General features: G+C 36.7%; 1 pseudogene; it reads left to right on the forward strand.

Annotated features, from left to right (window-relative positions):
• Window positions 1–2345: 2345 nt before the first annotated feature.
• On the forward strand, window positions 2346–16173 carry LOC139730210 (3-oxoacyl-[acyl-carrier-protein] reductase FabG-like; annotated as a pseudogene).
• The last annotated feature ends 2196 nt before the right edge of the window (window positions 16174–18369 follow it).

An 18369-nucleotide genomic window follows, 5' to 3' on the forward strand; every position in this document is an offset into this window, starting at 1 on the left:
ATGAGCCATTTCCAGGATATGTGGAAAACTGAAATTTCAGCATTTTCACTTGACTCTTCACCTTTGAACTTTGACCCCATGACTCAAAACCTTCCCTTAAAAAAAATGTTCACCTGTTAAATTGTATGCGCTGGGTTTCATTAGTATTCCTTCAGGCATTGTAAAGATAGGGAAAAATAGGGAAAATAGTGAAACTTAAAGGATTTGGCCTTGACCTATGACCTTTAGCATGTGCACCCAAAGTTAACAGGCATAAGTTCGTCCACATTTACATATGTATGCCACGTTCCATTAGATACCTCAAACAGTTCTTAAATTACTCTGTCCACAGAGCAATTACGGACTGAAGGAGGGACGGACAGACAACCCTCTCTGCCTAACTTCCTGCGGAGGCATTAAAAGGCACAGTGCACGATTCACACTTTCTTCACTTGCTTTAAAATAAGAAATACAATAAATGAATAACTCTTTCCTTTCCTTTCTAAGGCAGAAATCGACAGTAATATTACAACATGACATAAAATTAAAGTGGGGGAAGAACGCGTTATGTATTATCAATACAAATCGAAACGTCATGTGTACATTTTAGAAATAGATATTGGCAGAATATTCATATATAAAAACGCGTTAACGCAATTCACAGATAACATAATAGATTATGCATGTACCATGAAGCTGAAGCCGCAATCACTGTCAAGTTCTTAATGGATTGTTTCCAGCAGGGTGTTATGTTTTATACCCACTGCAGTGCGTTGTAAAGCAATTATGGTAAACCCAGTGGTCTCAAAGCACATTTATGTGGAAAATATAATTGTGTTTTTTAGCTGAGTACTGCCTAGATGCGAGCTATGATGCTTCAGAAACTTTGCATTTTGCCGTCCAGATTATGAAGAAAGGGGATCATAATATCAGCACGATATCAGCAAACTAGCTAGCCTAGTGTTGCAAAATCATAGCTGAGCTGAGCAATAACATCACAGAAAAAAAGAAGCATCGAAAATATGAATTTCAACCACGAATTCCCGAATAGACTAGAAAATGCATTGTACCGGACCACGAACCTCGTTCGTGCATCTCACGTTGTGATTAATTCGGGTTGTCAGGATTTTGTTCTTTCTTTTCAAATTGTCACCACTATCATGAATGATTATTTGTTCTCCTTTTATTGTATTTGAGAAGAATCTTCTGTACCCCGAGTATTAATGGCCTCTTTATTCATTCATTTAGTTAGTCAGTTAGTTATTTAGTTTGGTTTTTTAGCATTACCCACGCTCCTCATCCTGTTCTTCACACTAGGCTTATGTTAGGACCTATACACTCAACAAGCTTGCTTTTAAGTAGGTTCCATCGTATTTCTTTTTAGCATTATTTTACTTTGATTGAAACTGACGCATCGACCGCTATGTTTTATGTTAGTGTTTTTTTTTTCTTGTATATCCAAGCTGGATATCGTGTGTTATCATACTGGCTGTACTTGATTTATTTTCAATTGAGAAAATCGAAAATGAAATTAAGATTGAAATTTGAAAAAAAGTAAGGTAAAAAGATGGCATGTCATATAGTTTCTCACCTCACTCGAAACACATCTTCGAAGACAGAGAGGGCAAGAAGTAGAATACAAAGAAGCCGAATAATGACAAGAATTGTAGAGCAAGATGATAGCAAAAGCGAAATCGGAGAATCTACGATAATCATGACAAGGAAAAGGACATGAATTGAAAGGTGCAGAACAGAAAATTCACGAGAAAAGCGACTGAAGACTTCCAAGAATAATTGGCTTCATGAAGCTGTATTAAAAGGAACGATTGATAGTACCATTGCATAGACAGGTAGGCAGATAATAGATATATAGATGCATATGAAACATAGTGGGATTGGTTGATAGATAGATAGATAGATAGAGAGACAAACATATAGATAGACAGATAGGGAGATATATACATACCTATCTATCTACCTATATCCTCCTACAGAGAGAGGGGGAGAGAGGGGGGGGGGGGAGAGGAGAGAGGTAGATACAGGGGTAGAGGAGAAATAGAGAAAAAGGCATCGAAGTAGAGATGATAAATATATATATATGATCGAAGGCAAGGGAACTACCTTTTTGACATACAATACCGTGAATGAATGATGCGAGGTCAGAACTCAGTCAACGTGCTTTCGCTCGCTTCATTTATGCATATTCATAATGCGTGGTACGTCAACATGGTCCCTTGCAGCAGGGGGGCTCACCTCCCTGCTTGCAGTGACTCCTGCTGACATTGAACGTACCGTATATTTGCTATACATGTACTACAGTGTATTATGTTCAAAGGTTTGTTGACTAGCGTTCGCAGTGGCTACAGATAGTCTCCTTCGAGCATACACGAGGCGATCAGATAGGGCAGTGATATGGGGTCTTTCGATGGCAAGGTCGTGCTGATTACAGGTAAAGTCAGGCAGGTGCATCACTTCTGCCCTTGGGTTGCGAATGTTGAAGAAATTTGTAAGGTTGAATTGATGTCCATTGTGATACCTTCACAATTCTTCCTACACTTCCTTGTCTTGCGTGCTTGGTCTTCGAGAAAGAATGTCCATCCTCACACGAAAGAGGTATAGGAGCCGAGGTATCAAACACACTGCAAATAGGCAACTTAGTGCAACAATAATGTCCCATATCTCCCTCTATATGGGTCTACCCGAGGCAACTATAACCCGCAGAAAGTTTGTTTGAATGCAACAGATGGATGTAAGGGAGCCGATAATGATAAAGTAAACTCTGTTTAAATGTCGCATAATAAATAGACTTCGGCTTAAGAATTATTAGGAGATATCAAACCGTGTGAAAATCAGTGGTTTTCTGCACTGGCGTACGTTTTGCCTGTGGGCACTTCCGAATAAATAATTATTGTAATCAATGTGACGAAATTCAGATCTGCGCACAATATTGTCATGTGCAGGCCGTTTAAAGGTTCAGTTTACCTTTGAGAGAAGTGATTTAAAAAATGTTCAAGATATCACATTTGATGCATACGTGTATGTCTGTTGTATCACAAAACATACTATTTTCGCAATAAGGCCTAAAATATAAGGAGGTTTCAGTATTTTTCTCAATAAACCATAACTGTAGACGGTTTGATATGGAAGAATTCTTATTATAACTATTGTTCACATTTTGTGTATCCAACAATATTATACTTAACATCGATTATACGGATTAAAATTTTTACAGTGGTTGTTTCTATCCCTAATTCACATTTTAGAACTATTTCAAAGCACTAATGCTGGGTTTCTATTTCATCTGCAAGTGGTAAATTATGCCTTTAACTGCGCGATCTTTTTTGCTAATGTTTTATCTGTGCCCACCGAGAATGTAGACTGACGACGCCATTAGCCTGTAGTTTGCTTCAGCACCGTCTGTACGCCGAGGGAGGTGGAATCCCCTGGTAAACCCACGAGAATGGAGCAATACGTGCAAGCACTGTTATGATCATGAAACATTGGAATCCGAACTCTCAGCGAACTCAAACTTTTTAAAGGGATGGTATATTTTTGGTTAAGATGGGGCTACAGGTTTCCAACTCTTTTTTTTTTTCTTGTGTGATAATGAGAAACCGCTCATGAAATATGAAAGAGCATGTAAATCGAAGAAGGATTCAAATTCTATCTGATGAAAATTGGTTTTGAAATGGCTGAGATATCCAAAACAAAGGGATGTTAATAAAAGGTGGCACCTGCCTTTTATCAGGATGTCTTTATTTTACTTTTTTTTTTACATCTCAGCCATTTCAAAATCAATTTTCATCAAATGAGTGGTTTCTTGGTGCCTTGCAAAAAGTTAAATGTTCAATTCTCATTTCAACCAATATATTGTACATACCTTTTTAAAACAGATGCTATAGTTTTGGTTAACACAAAGGTGGAACCAAACTTTCATGAGGAGTACTGTGTTTCCCTTTGTACTGGGATATCTCAGCCATTTCAAAATCGACTTTCATTAAATATTGACTTTGAATTTCTCTTAGCAGCTCTTAATTGTGAGTGGTTTCTAATCACGACGTATTTCCCCAAAAATGACACCTGCATCCCCATCTCAATCAAACCTGGGCCCTGTTTCATAAAGCTGTTACACACGACTTTACGAACGACTTAGATATGACAAACCAGTGGATTTCCTAATCATTGTTAATTTCAATAGCTAAAGTTGAAATTTGCAGATGATAATGATTATTCTTACATGTTAACACATGCTTTTAGTTTAATGTGTATTTTGTCCCAATGAAGATAAAATATTGACATACAATCGCACTTTGTTAAAGCGAAAGGAAAAGCAAAAATGGGCACGCATATTGACACTTCATATTCCAGTCATTCGTAAAGTCATGCATAACTTTACGAGCAGCTTTATGAAAAATGGCCCAGAACAAAGTACGAGGAATACTGGGAGGTAGCGGAATTGTCTTCTCATGTACCATGATTCATATAAATGGCATGGCTGCGACCTACTTCAACAAACAAAATATTCGAAAATTTAAAAATCGCTTAACTTTCTTGCCTTTCAATTTAATAGAATGTAGCCCCAATATAATATTATAACGTAGTTTGAGTGCATGCAGCGATAACGGCAAGGTAGAATACTTTGGTGAAGTTTGAGGAAACTCGGACAGTCCGTTCAAAAGTCAAGAAAGGTATGCAGTTTTAGAGTGCCGCCATGACTCCAACATTTTATGACGCCATGCGCGCATGGACAACGATATAAAGAAGTATAAAGATAAATCAACATATATTCACTTTTTTACATAATGAAGAGGCGCTTTACATGCCTCTTTCAGAAAACAGGGAAATTATATTTCAGTTATAGGCCCTAGGGCCCGAGTTCACGAAGGTGGTACCACCTTCGTGAATTCGGGACTAGATGTCTGTTTCAACAGGCTAAAATGTGTGTTTTTGTTTAAATGAAATTTTGTGAAATTCTCTTGCTGTTTTCTTTATATCACTGCCCACACGTGACGTCAATAACTGTTGTATTCTTCTAATTCAGCAATGTCGGAAGCAGAAGTTCAAAATGAATAACTTGTAAGTTTTCCTCACACTTCACTGATGTATTTTACTGTAATTATTGCCGCAATCACTTGTTCCATCGCTTTATGCATGTTCAGTTTAAATTAAACTTCTGTCATGCTCTTGGTTTGATTCTGCGTATTGTTTCATTGAACATGGATATTGAGTGCCATCGCATACACTTAAAGTAAAGTCTCGACAGTACGGGTTACAGATTCAATCAAAATACATCACACACTTTCAACACTTGCTTTTGATATACTGTAACTAATCAATTTAATTTGCAGGTGCCAGTTCGGGAATCGGGGCTGTGACCGCCGTCCAGTTTGCCGAGGATGGAGCGAGCCTGGTCCTCGTAGGGAGGAACGAAGAGCGGCTGGGCAAGAGTGCCCAGGAGTGCTTGAGCAAAGGCCTGTCGAAGGACAAAGTTCAGTATTGACGGAAAGAAATTTGATGTCTGTTTTGTCAATGTTTTGGGGACCCTGCATACCTGTTCAAACGTACGGTCTCAGCAAAATGTTGCTTAATTCGGCGTTATAATACAAGGGCAATACTTTTGTTAAAAGTCTCTCACGAAGACATTCCTTTAATACACGCAACAAGCATGCGCAGTAGTCCAATCAGAATGACACACCGCTTGCCGATCACGTGTCAAAACCACACTCCCTTCGTCGTGCGTGAACAGGTTGCTATGGAAACCTACCCGGAGAAGATTTTTCCTGAGGTCTGTTAAAACGGTACACCTCGCTCTCTCCTGCGCTTGTGTTCTGTGCTCCGGACGTTGTCCCGATGTTGTCGGGGTAAGGTCTGTTGAAAGAAGGTCTGAATTGGGGCCTCTCATTACACCTCAATGAAGCCTCACACACGACATCTAGACTTGCGTATAGTAGCGGTCACGTGTGATAAAAATGCCGTAGAATTATTTTAAAAATGAAACAGCAACAATTCGTACTTTCTGAGAGTAATATGGAGGGGGTATGAAGGGAGTCCTGCTGTAATCATGAGAAATGTTAACATTCTCACGGAGCTATGGCACAGGAATCATGCCCTTAGTCCCACATGTGCATCTCTCATGTTCAGAAAATGTCCACGCTCATAAAGCGCTCGAGCGCCATTCCATAAACTTTCACCTGGTAAACTGTACACTGTAGGTTCTGACGATCAAGGCCGACTTGGCCAAGGAGGAAGATGTCCAGCGTATCATGGACAACACCATCAACACTTTGGAAGACTGGATGTTCTGGTGAGTATCATTACGGTCGGAAGTGTGGCCACAACCAAACGAACACTTTTTTTAAACCTCTGAATGATTGTAAGACGGAACGAAAGAATCGAATCCAAAGGGACTTAAGAAAATTCATCCACTTTGCATAACTTTCCACTTTAATACACAATGGAATCAAAGCATGTTTGCATTCATCCCGAGTAGGATTTGTGTTCGACTTGGCCAATATTATGACTTTAATAAGAAATGAAATAATAACAATAATAATGACGATAATAATAAAGTCCTTTTTTATCCAGGGTAGCCTCTTCAGTGTTGCCACTGCTCTATCAGAGGGCCCTGCCCTTATTATTACCCTAGCTCTGCCAGGTTCCCATTCATACACCTGGGTCGAGAGGGACATGGTGGGTAAAAACATCTTGTCCAAGGACGTTAGAACTGGGTGGGAATTGAACTCGAGTCTTCCGATGGGAAGTCGGGAGTCTAATTTTCTCTGCCACAGTGACCCCCATCAAAGTCGACAGGTTGACTGTGTAGATTGTGATGAAGCTGCTACCATTATGTTTAACGACCCAATTTGCAAACTAACGTGGAAATTCACTCCGATCACGTGACCCGACTGCTGTCCAGGTGAACAATGCTGGCGTCGCCTATGTCACCACGATTCTCGGTGAAAATTTGATGGAAAGATATGATTGGACGATGAACGTCAACATGCGATCGGTTCTCCATCTTTCAAAGTTGGCGGCGCCCCACCTCATAGCTACCAAAGGTACGTTGTAAATAATTGACACATACCTTTTTTTCTGGATATCTTTCGAATTTCATTTTGATTTTACTCGTTTCTATACATTCCACTTGAATGTTCAAAAGTACCAAAAACAAACCAAAAAACACAACAAAACAAACAGACAAACGAAACGCATCCCCTAGCTGCCAAGGGGTACACTTATAATATTCAGATGAACAGATGTACATATATAAATGTGATACAGAATATAACTCTTGTCAATGAAAAAAAAAATGTCGAGAATGAAATACCTTATAACCCCCATACAAAATAACAAAAATCACTACCTCACGCACACAGAAACACTGATACCCACACACACGCCCGAACACTATCTATCAGTCAATTGCATGTCTCAGTTGGGAAAAATCGTGGGATTGATTAAACGATGGTAAAAAATAATTCAATTGTCAGGTGTTTCTTTATTTGTTTCTTTGTATTTCCGAATGTTGCAATTTCAACGTTCAACGTTCGATTCATTTATAGTCTTTACAAGGCTAGCATCAGTGTTTATTGAATGTTTACGTCCTACAAAGGCAAGCATTAGTGCTTATTGAATACGGCGCACCATTTTCATGTCAATTCTCTCTTCCTTTCAGTTTGGGGCAAGAACCATGCGGTTCGGTGTGTGTGTGTACGTGTATCTGTAAGTAATTCTTTCGCTTGACGTAATTGTAGTTCAGTTTACACATCACATTATAGTGACTGTTTAAATTGTTTGAAAGATGCATATCCATAATAATGCGACCAATTCGTCCAGTGGTGAACGATTTTATCCATAGAATTTCATCGAATTTTGCATGATCCTGACCGATATAGAAAATCCGCGATGTTTAAGTCATCTCTGACTTGATTTTTCTTCATAATCTTGCAGGCTCCATTGTAAATAACTCGAGCATATGCGGCAAACGATTGGTGAGCGTTTGGAATCTCGTACTTGTTTTGAATGATTCCAGCTTTTAAAGGGATGATATAGTATTGGTTGAGGCAAGAATTCAGCTTTAAACTTTTTGCGAGATACTGAAAAAGCACTTTATAGCATTTCCAAAAAAAAACCATACCATTCTAAGAAAAGTTCAAAGTTTATTTTGATGAAAATCGGTTTTCAAATGGCCGAGATATTAAAAAAACAAAGTAAAACAAAGCTATCCTAACAAAGGGTGGGTCCCACCTTTTATTAGGATCGCTTTGTTTTGGATGTCTTGGCCATTTCAAAACCACTTTTCATGAAATAAACCTTTACATTCTCTTAGAATTATATGCTCTTTCATATTTCATTACAGGTTTCTAATTATTTCAACAACAACAACAACAACAACAACAACAACAACAACAAACTCAAAATAAGTGGGAAACCTCAAGCCCCATCTCAACCGAAACTGAACCATCCCTGTAAATATCACTCCTACAGAAATCAGTTCCTCATGTAGTGCACTCTTATTGTAACGGATACGGTTATAATTCGGATAGAACGAAGTAAAGTTGAGGGCACGAAACTATCAGCTAGGTATCTTTATACACTTAGTTTGTTCGGATTTGACGAAAATTTCGATATACATAGATTGTAACTCAAGTAAGCTGTCGGATCCATGGGCTTCGTTAAAACGGGAGTTGCCTGTTATAGGCCTAATGTGTAATTGAAAGTCTGAATCGTTCAATTATGTAATACAATATGATTTTTTTTTCTCCAGGTAAACAGGTATTATTGTTGTTTTCTCACTTGGGTGATGAAAATTTCAAAGGACTCTTTTTTTCTACTCAATTTATAAATAATCAATACTAATGTATTACTCTGTCAAATTTACTTTGCCATTTTTTTTTTGAAAGAGAATAACGACAGTCACTAGAAATTGAAAATAATTTGTTCCGACTTCAAGAGATAGGATCAATCGAACTGTGTATAGCATACGTCCTGAATAGGCCTGTTAACTTGAGTCTTGGAATATTGGGATGATCCCGTTATTAAAATGTTCTTCATGTAAAAACAATAGCAAAGCTTGGTTAGCTTCGTAACGAAACTGACTAATGATTATATATCTTAAATATATATATATATATATATATATATATATATATATGACACGGAGCAGACGATAACCTTGTGTTTATCATGTTTATGTTGCTTCAGAAACGGATTTTGATCTATTAACATCACATCGCATCGTGGTCGGTGATGAAGAATGCGCTGACTAACTTGTTTGGTGTCTTGATTCTATAACATGCGCTTCCCCGCCAGGATGAAGCGTTTCTATGCCATTTTCGGTTTTTAGCATATTATAACTGTCTGATAAAACAAGAACCATATCTGCTGGCGTACAACCTAAGCAAGAGCGCTCTTGATCACTTTACCAGAGTGACTGCCGTTGGTAAGTCAACTGATAAATACAGCTGACAGATAAAAATATGTTCTTGTGTTTAAATAATCATATGGTATATAATGTGTAGGCCTATACCGTAATTATAATGTTAAAAATAGACATAGAACACAATCGTAGATGCATCATGATGATAATGCCATACGAATAGATGCATCACCAACATGCGTAATTTACAGTCATTCCTGTATGCATAGATTTAGAAATAAAAAGACAAACAAACAGTCAAACCAAGCAGCCAACCAACAAACGAACAAAACCTTGTATTGTGCTCTGCTCTTGGAAATACAGCTGTATAATGAAGCATCAGTCTGGTTCGTGATAATGATTTCATTCAAAATATGAGAAAAATAACAATGATGCTAGCAATAACCTCTCCATTCATCATGTTACTAAGCATTATTCTCGTTATCTTTAATATTCCGAATAATTTTTTCTTTGTTGATTTCGTTTTTGTTTTGTGGGTCTTCTGCAGAACTAGCTTCAAAAGGAGTTCGCGTTAACGCTGTGAAGTAAGTATAACATGACGCGCACATTTTTTTTTCAACGCATATATCTACAGGCAAAGACACATAAATACTATTATATATATATATATATATATATATATATATATATATATATATACATGTGTCTAATCTCATAAATATTCATCTGAAGCGATTTGCAAATATAAATTATGATTGATAATATCCTATATAATAAGCTATTACTAGTAATATAATATCCCATGGCTGTTAGAAAAAGAAAGTGAACATTTTTTTTTTTTGTTTCAAGTTCATATTTCTCGTACAATTTTTAGCTGGAATTTAATGTATTATGTACTATTTCAAAGGTAACATCATTGGTTACCTTCTAGCTCAAAAGGAAAAAAAGACATTTTAAGCATAGTGAACACCTTCGTTCTTCTCTTCCAAGGCGCAAAAAAAAAAAAATTGCAAAAATTAACAAGTTGTCCTTCATACATAAGTGCTCTTCCATTATAGCAATGAGAACAAAAGACAAATTTAACCCAATAAGAAACATGAATTAACTTGCAAAAAAAAAAAGGATGAACCTATGATCTCTATAATGTCTTTATAGCCCCGGTGATTTAGAAAGACTTAATATAATGAAGGAGAATGAAGAATCCAAATTCAAAAGACATTAGAGAAGGAGCACTATACTAACTAAAAATGGTAGAAACTTGAACTGTTATTTCAAATCTGGAAAATTGGGATCAGTATTTGGTTCTTAATTTTTTTTTCCATAAATTCTGAAATTTTTAAATTAACAGAATGAAATAAAGACATCTTTGGCTTTACTCCCTATGTCATTTCAGGTTGTAGTTGAGAGAAAAAATTGTATTTCCCACTTTAGTTTCCCTCTTTGTTTTTGCTTGAGGATTGAAAGAGATATAAGAGAATGAAAACATCACATTTTTGTTATTTCTTTCATTGAATATTGTTGATTTTTTTGGTCGTGTATTATCACTGTTTTCTTGAAGGCCATTTGCAAATGAATGACAAAATGTCAATGTTTACGTTTGTGCCTTGAATGACAAAACGAATGTGTTCCCTCATGCTTAAATTTTCCGCTTGTATTGACCTTCCTGATTATTGATGGCTTGCTGAATAAATACCTCTTACATTGTACATAATTCATTAATTCTTCTTATCAAATTCTTCTGTGAAAGATATGAATGAGGCATATGTTTGCTTTCTTATTATTATGAGTGTTAAATACATTGCTTTGAATAAAATTCCGAGCGCTGCATAAGTATAATGGAGATATCATAACGTCAAGTGATGATTAAGACATCCATAGTGTGTAAACGTGAAAAGTGAAAGACATGCTTAATGCCTGTACAGTGAGGTTTGTTCTGACGTTTTGTAATTGAACAGAGGTAGATCAAGATTATTTTGGTTCAATTTTAACAACTTGATGACAAAGTAGTAAGAGAATATATCTTTTACTGCCTAATCAAAAACCATGTAAACATATCTAATATCTTTAATTACAATCTCTACGGATTATCAATATATAAATTAATAAGTCATCTCAATTTATTATTATCAAATGTGACCCTCCACCACAAAACCAACAAGAAGTCGCCAGACATGGATTTTTAGTTAAGAACAAATTCTGAAAGAGCAGACTTTAAGCGTTAAAATGATGTACAACTGAATTCAAATAGACTCTCCCAGCCCATCAAAATATTGAAAGAAAATACATACTCTGGGAAAGTGTTTACTGAGAAAAGAGGCTCTAAAGTATAGGATCTATTCCAACACAATCTTACCAAGCCGTGCTAGCTGCGCAATGAAAGGGATAAAAAAGCAGAATGTGAAACTCCCCAGCATAAACAATGAAGGGACCATTAAATTAGCCTGAAATTTATTATGCCATATTTACACATTTGTTTAAATGGGAAATTTTGAATGATAATTTGTGTACTGTATGTAATTGTAAAGAAACCACTTGTCATTTTTTGCTGAAATGCAAAAAAATCAAAATGTATTGGAGAGTGGTTTCGGTTTTAATTCGAAATATTTTCGATCTTGTGATAGATATCAATGAAAAAGTCATTATTCTCGGATATGATATAGGTAACAAAAAGATGAAATTAGTAAACCTTTTTTTGAATTATGCCCAATTCATTGTCTACATTAATTATGTCAGAGAACGCAATGAAAGAAACAAATGCTTGTTCAATGTACACCATTTAATAGAAGATTTGAAAGCGGAATTAAGATTTTATATCAGTTTGAAGTGCAACCAAACGAGATTCGATGATATTGGATTAAGAAGAATACGCAATTATTTTGGTTGGTACCATTGATGTACCCTTCAATTATTTTTTTCCTGTCATAATGATTATGTTGAATGCCTTTTGGATACTTGCAGATAATGTGATTGTAAATATGCGAAGATATGTGGAAAAATAAAGTACCTCAGATGAGGAAAATAGAAAAAAAAATATTTACACATTCTTACCATGACTGATACCAACTTTCAAAGCAGTAGCAACACCCTGTAAAAAGTTATGAGTTGACTCGAAGTGAAGAGTGTGTAAAGGGTTTTCAAGAAATAAAAAGGGGACTCTGAGACACACCAAAACACACTATTTTCTCAAAAAAGTGTTCGAGAAAAACGTACCATAAAAACATAATTTCCCAATTGTTTTATGATTCCAAACTTTACCATGATGTAGAGGAAGCCTTGCTCCTTCAGAAAATATGAAAAACTCCAGATTGACTAGGTTGATCCCTCTCACCTATTTTGAGTCCTGACACAAAATCAGTGTGTGCGACTTTTTGCTGGTTTTGTGATGCACGGTCAAAAATACTGTCGAGGAAAACTGTGTAGTGATGATTACACATATATTGTTAAATGCCTTACAGTCACTTTGATATATACGGTGTAACACTATATCCACTCTACTCTATCTGTTTTTGATTGTCAATTATGTTACTAACGGTAAGCTCCCCTCGCCGAATGCATTCAGAGCAAACGAAGCAAAATCAAATCAAAATCTTGAGAGAGAAACCTCAGAAAGCACAAAATAAGTTTCAATGACTTTTAGTCTCCTTGGAGTCTCCTGACCTCATATTCCCCACTACTGTGGAAACAGTTTCTTTCGCATCATTTTTGTATCACATCCAATCCTGTTAAAGCGTGAATGGAATTAAGATAGTCTATATGCAATGCACTGTATTGAATGTACCATTTTTAATGCATTTTTGTTTATTTTACAACAATCACCTTTACTGGATAATGTTTTGTCTGCAGCCCTGGCAACATAGTAACACCAATACATGCCATCTTTGGAAAGGACGATGACCAAGTTAGAGAGGTCAGTATTTAGACACCATGATGAAACATTCATACAACGATTAGTTAAAGGGGTACTGCAATGAGCGAGGATAGCAAGAGTGACGTCACACATAAAGAAGAGTTAAAGTTGCATGAACGTCAGGCGAAAACTATAGGTCACAATCACGTATGCAAATTAGAATGATAGTATCATATCAAAGCTTCATATTCTTTTCCATTTCTCATTCTTGAGCGCAATTATTTTTCAAAAATAGTCTTGTCAGTATTTCAACAATTCCCATCCTCCCCGCCAAGGAAAAACAAAAGCAAACACAACTACCTTTATGGTCGTGTAACTTTTGGAGCAGTACTTTTGGAAATAGAGTACTGTACCCGTTTGTTTTCTTCCCCTCCTCCTCACTCCCCTTCTGTATGAAAAAAAAAGAGGAAAGTACTGAATCGACGAGAGACCATGCGGAGATGAGTGCCGCCTTCATCATTTTTTTTTTGTCATTTCATCTCATATACATTTTGATTGTTTGATTGTGATATCACTGTTTCGAGAAAGTATTTGAACCTTTTGAATGACCATTTTGTGATATCATAAAAGCAATCCCTGTTCTGATGGTTTAATTCCATTCTATCTATCGAAATCAGCCTCAACTTGGAGTGGAGTTTTACTTTTAAGTCCATTCATTAGGAGGAAATACTACCACCACATTGTACAAATGTGTATTCGTTCAGGATGTCCATCATGGAAGCAGCGAAAGGACGACGACAGATCATCGAAAGTTTTATAAATTCGAAAAAAAAAAGTTCAGAACATACGATATCCAAAGGTCATCGATCGTTGGCTGTGATCGTGACCTCTTTGTGATCGTCTCGATCACGTGACTGTAATGTCTCGTGAGAAATATCATGCATTTGCTACTAAATTGCCCGAAATTGCAACATTCCGAGACAGATAAAACGAAAAACTTAGTGTGACGACGGCCCTTAGTTTGGGGCTCCATAAAGAGCACTATGAATATTAAATTAAGCGATAGTATTCTATTTTTATGTTAGAAACATCTTGATGACAGGTTATCCGTCAAAAATAAAACAAAATGTTATTGATTTAATGATTAAGATTAAATGAAGCTATTCTTTGGTAGTTAACCGATTAGAATTAGATTAGATACGAGATTAACATCGCACACACACACACGCACACACACATAACAGTTCTCATAAGTTTTATCTTTTAGATTCAATTTTAATTCTCACAATATCCTGCGTATATGCATATGTATTTATAACTCAAATCTATTTACTGCAAACTTATTCAAATCTAGGTTTATTGTTTAAGAACCAAATATAATGCATTTCGAAACTAAAATGGGATAAGATTATGGAATTCAAACATCACCTGCCTTCTCCCGTACAAAGTTACTGGGTGATGCCTTCACAGTCAACGGGAGGTTTAAAGACCCTCCCACCTACGCCATTGATGTATCGGGTGCACGTCACGAATCCGACACCCACGAGTCATACATCCTACGAGTCATACAGCCCACGAGCTCGACGCTCATTACATCCTGGGGTTTAATGAAAACTTACTCATGTGTAGTGTTGGTCTCATGGGCATCTTTCCTATAGTGTCGAACTCGTGGACATTGCCTCGTGCCGGACTATCTCATGGATCTTATTTGCCCGGTGTCGAGCTCATGGGCTGTATGACTCGTTGGCTCTATGACTCATAAACCTCTGTCAGTGTCGAGTTCCTGGTCCTTATGACTTGTGGGTGTAGATAGGGCTTTTGGGATGACTCCGATGTTCCGGTCATTCCCGCGGGGAACATGCTCCAACAAAGTTGCAGTCTCGTTCCCCCCAAGTGAATAAATCCATAGTTCATATTGTCCCCTTGTCCGCAGTCTGCAGCCAAGACCCATCCCCTCGGGCGAGCAGGCGAGTCTGAGGAGGTAGCGTCCGTTATCAAGTTCCTGGCCTCCGACGCAGCATCCTTCATCACCGGGGAAACCATCTCTATCGACGGAGGCAGGCACGCTATTGGCATTGGTCCCTCATTGTTGATTGATTTCTACTGAGTACCTCGAGCCCGGAACACGTACAGTTTTAGTTTAGATGGCGTTTACGGTTTCTAACGTCTTTTTATTTAGATTTTGTAAGATAATAAGAAACCTGCTGTGAAACATAAAAGAGCATATATACGTGTAATTCTGAGAGGATTTCAAAGTCTATTTGATGAAAATAGGATTTGAAATGACGGAGATATTCGAAACAAAGCGATTCTAATAAAAGGTGGTTCCCAACTTTTATTTGGATATCCTTTTTTACTTTGTTTTTGGATATCTCAGCCATTTCAAAATCGATTTACATCAAATAAACATTGAACTCCACGTAGAATTGTATGTGTTTTAATATTTCATAAAGTGGTTTTTAAGTATCTTCAAAAAAAGAAGAAGCTGAATTCTCACTTCAACCAATATTATACCACACCTTCAAAGTACATTATATTACAGGGTATACTTGGTACGTGTACATGTATTATATTCATAGATTGACGTTAATCATAGAGAAAGAAGAAGTGCCATATAACCTTATGAAGTATCATTTAATATCGATATTTCTTTCTTATTACGTTTTTATCATCGAGCTAAATCTCGTGACGAATCTATTCCTCGTATTTTCTTAATGGCAGAAAATGGAAAATCAGTGCTGTATGTATCCTGTTTGTCTCTATTTGATCTGTATGAAACCCGCCATGTCCATCTTGATGTCGTGCAACATCAATACATTACATACAGTGTTAGCCCCTTCCTTCATTAACTTGGTTTCCTTTATTCTATATCGTGTACTTTTAGAAGAAAAAAATGCCTGTGTCACTTGTATACCAGATCGGCCAAGCCTTACAGGCACTCTATGAGAATGTCATGAAAAACAAACACAAAACAAAACAAAACAAACTATATTTTCCAGCTTGAGTTGACTTTGATTTTACCTTGAGAAAAGTACTGAAACACCACTCTGATAGCTATATACCGCAAACGTGTTGTAAACGTGCATTATTATCATGGTTATCGTGGAAAAGAAAAGAAGAATGGATATATACTTATATCACGATCTATTCGGGCCATGGTGTTTAACCCATATTCGGTAACCGTACGGAATCATATAGTATATCCCTGTAATACAAAATACACTCTGATTTATTTTTTTATTTTTTTAGTAAGGATGAAGTTTACTTTAATATAAGAACGTGGTGCGTAACGACCTGTCATTACTTCACTTGTACCATTTACATGTAATTCATCGCTGACAGTACTGCTGAAGGAATAAAGCAATTATCAATCCCATTGTGCTCTTAACTTTTGTATTTTCTGTGTAAGACTTGTCTGCATTTACTTCTATAGCATATTCAAACAGAAGTTTTAGTTTTACGAGCACCTCGGTGCATTAAGTGTATCGTGTTCAGTCAGCTGACAGGGGAATAAAAACATGATGATATAAGTGGATACGTTTGCAGTGACACAAACGACCAGTTTCGAGGAATTGAAAAGAAAGTGCACAGACTCGTACGGGCACAAGTGCGGGTGAATCAATCAACATACATTTTCTTTTTCTTTCTTTTTTTGATAAGATAACCAATCACAGAAATCTTTATACATAATGTATATATATATATGTATATATATATATATATATATATATATATAATATGTGCATCGGAGAAATATCATTTTCGTTTATTTCAAACAACAACCAAGGCGTTAGCCTTAGATAGGGTAACAGAAATATATTATTGCAACGTGTTGTTGACAGCTTTAGTCATTGTTCCGATTTTTTGCCTGCTGCCGAAATTACGTCGACAAAATTTAGCTGCATTTCTATATTAACACCTTCAAAATGATCTACTTCTTCAGTATGGATGGGCCTACTCGTACATGTACTACAAGATCATGTATTTTCCCAGTCCAAGATGAACTTGATTGTATTTTCACTGTTTCAGTTGATGTTTTTAAGAGTAAACTCTCTTCATTAAAGCAGCACAAAAAGAACCAGCAACCCATAGATAAACGGAACAAAGGTGCTGTAGTTAGTCGCCATGCATGTTTATGTATTCACACATTTATATAATATTGGATGGCCTTGAGGTTAATACAAGGAAATATTGGAGAGCTATGCACAAATATTGGACGAGTCGAAGACGAGTCCAATATTTTGCTTAGCGAGTCTAATATTTCCTTGTATTGACCGAAAATAGGACATCCAATATTATCATTATTATCCTACAGAGGATTTTAGCTAAGAATATTTTCACTTACCCTTTCTTGTATCCGAGATCTGAGACACAATTCACGTCACATCTACCGTAGATTGTGAAAGATCGAATTAACACATAACGTAACATGCATGCAAATGCAGCCGGCGACCGGCTATTTGTATATCGCGGGCTATCTAGCTGTAGCGCTGAGCTGATCGATCGTCGCCTGCACAAAAAATGCAACTTGTTTTCATCAAACCTAAATCTAATTTCCTGTTATGATAGTGATATTTTTAAAAATTGTATGAAAAACAATTTTAACTAATTGATATATGAAATTTGTTTGTATAAACACAGAATTTTAGAAAAAATGATATTTTAGTTAATTCGTGATTGACCAATCACAAACGTTTTTACTTCATATTTCGGGTAATCTCGTATATCTCAACCAATCACGGTGCAGTTTATAAAAACTTTGGGGAATTCCCCTCTTGCCGTCCAATGTTTTAAATATTGGTCGCCTCGGCAAAAAATATTGGTCGAGATCAACAAACTTTCTAAGTGGGTCGGAGGTTATGAGGTGCGTCGACAAAATAACACTTGTATTTATGGGCTCTAAAAATCCTCTGTATGGATAATAATTATTCGTATCAATGTTTTAAATATCCTGTGAGCATGCCGGTGTCTGCCTGTGGCTGTATGTTCGTGCGTGTATAGGGCTATGCCTATAGTTGAAGTTTATATATCCGTGGTTCAAATGAGGTTCCCTAGTCCCTACACCCTCTCTCTCTCTCTCTCTCTCTCTCTCTGTGTGTCCCTCTGTAAATCAGCTCTCCCCCTCCCCACTCTCTCTTTCTCCATTTCTATGAAACATTCCTGT

This window comes from Diadema antillarum, unplaced genomic scaffold, assembly GCF_040938485.1.
Source record: "Diadema antillarum isolate AM-2024a unplaced genomic scaffold, OU_Dant_1.0 seq00000298_RagTag, whole genome shotgun sequence".
NCBI lineage: Eukaryota > Metazoa > Echinodermata > Echinoidea > Diadematoida > Diadematidae > Diadema > Diadema antillarum.